The sequence below is a fragment of the Lolium rigidum genome, chromosome 5 (assembly GCF_022539505.1).
Source record: "Lolium rigidum isolate FL_2022 chromosome 5, APGP_CSIRO_Lrig_0.1, whole genome shotgun sequence".
Classification (NCBI taxonomy): Eukaryota; Viridiplantae; Streptophyta; class Magnoliopsida; order Poales; family Poaceae; genus Lolium; species Lolium rigidum.
The window spans coordinates 150,779,013-150,780,945 of record NC_061512.1 but is presented as its reverse complement, the minus strand read 5'-3'; the positions used below and the strand labels follow the sequence as shown (position 1 = coordinate 150,780,945).

The 1,933-nt window shown below is 43.2% G+C and overlaps 1 long non-coding RNA gene across 1 annotated transcript; it reads right to left on the bottom strand.

The window, feature by feature from the left end:
* Positions 1 to 406: 406 nt before the first annotated feature.
* LOC124652217 lies at positions 407 to 999 on the bottom strand. The gene is made up of 4 exons (XR_006987641.1): positions 933 to 999; positions 764 to 847; positions 552 to 661; positions 407 to 426 (listed from the first exon to the last, which is right to left on the bottom strand). It is a non-coding gene; the product is annotated as an uncharacterized LOC124652217 (long non-coding RNA).
* Positions 1,000 to 1,933: the final 934 nt, after the last annotated feature.

Sequence of the window (1,933 nt, the reverse complement as noted above, 5' to 3'; positions counted from 1 at the left end):
TGTAATTATCGTTGGCTCATACTCGGACTTAGGGGATGCTGAACCACAACGTAAAATTGTATTACTGTCATATGTTTGTCAGCCAAAAGATGGCATCCAGTTGTATACACAGTTTAGAACTATGGATCAACATCCATGAAGGGTTATGAATGTTATTAGCCTGAATTTGTGTTTTTTTGTTTTATGTGTTCTAAAAAGTTGTAATACCTGATGGCTTGCTTATTACATGCCACCCGTTTTCTAGCAATTTGACAGTAATAATTGGACTGTCTTGCTGGGGTTGGCTCTAAATTCCTAACATGTTTACTAAGAATCTGACAATGTTTTCAAAAAATATTAACAGTTCATGTAAGTTACCTGCATCTTGTTTGAAAACAACTTATAATAATCATCAGGCCTGAAGCTTATAGAAGTCATCATCTTCCTCTGCATGAATCATGCTTTCATGTCAGAACACTCTGCCTGTCTACCAATGTGGAGAAGCATTAGCTGCTGCTTCTTCCATTACCTCATATGCAATTCAGAACATAAATGAGCAAGCAACGATTTACCTCAAATTCAAATGCTAGCGAAAGCCAGTCAAGTAAATCCTGGATACATTTTCTTTCTCTGTACGTTGAAGACCATCTATGTTTCATATTGCATCAATAGCACTTTTTATCTACATCATTTACAGCGAAGATATTAACAGTTCATGTAAGTTACCTTGCTGTGGATTTTCACAAAGGGTAGAAACAGTGGGAGCACACAAAATATAACTAACCTTCGGGGTTCCAGAACAGCTTCAGAAGAACTAGAAAAATTGTTGAATCTCCTTTGCATCATTTACTAGAAACAGTGTGGCATCCTATCAAATAGATTAGAACCACTTATGAAGATACCACAATGTGCTGATTCACTTATTCAGTTGCGCACGCACGCCACCTGCGTACCTGGGTGAGGGAGAAGAAGAAGAGCCCGAGGCCGTTGTGGTGGGCGACGGACTCGAACGGGAATGGCAGGCCGGCTAGGGGGCCCTCTTCCTGCGCCCCCGGCGACGCGCAGACCTGCACTAGATGGCACACCGCCGTCCTATGCGGCGTAAGCTCCAGAAGCGCCTGGCCTCCTGCAGATCCCGCCTCCTTCGACCCCGCCCCCGCTCCGCGAACACGAGCGGCGAACAAGTTCATGGCGCCGCCGCCGGCGAGGACGACGTCGTCGCCGGAAATTGAAATTGTTTCGGCCTCCCCTCCGTCGGCGCCTAGCGTTGGGTTGCCCCCGGGCATGCCAGCTCGAGCGCCTCCTTGGGCACTCTGGCGGCTGGATTGGACGAGGACGGGTGGTGGGGAGGTCGGTGACGGTGGCGGCTTGACGAAAGAGACTGGACAGTGAGTGTGGGCTTATCCGTATTTTCCTTTTTTTCTGAGCTGGGCATTGTCCATTCAGATGTGCATTGAGTAGCGAGCTAAAATGATGTACTTGGTGTGTAGCACACAATCGAGCTGCGGTTTTAGTCGGCAATGCGTTGTAATTTCCATTCAAACAAAATAAGCTTGCACATAAATTTTTATTATTTGTACCATTAAAAATTGTAATCATACATGTTATTTTGTGGATTATTGTTAAATTTTATGGAGTATTTCACGAGAGATATTTTATCCACCATTTCTAAACAAGTATATTTTGCTATGTATTGTGATACTTATTTCGTGGTATTTCATTATATGAAAACTAACTCCTATTTGATAGCTTCATACGACACACTAAAAGAAAAACAAGTTATCATTTATGTGTATTTGGAATTGATAGATATTCTATTATGAAACGTGCATTGCACGTGCATGCTTACTAGTAGAAAGAAGAAGACAAACAAGGTACGAGCGGGGATATTTTTTTGAACGTGTTGTGTTCCCTGAATTTTGATGTGCCCGATCCTTGGGGAAATCCGAATAAC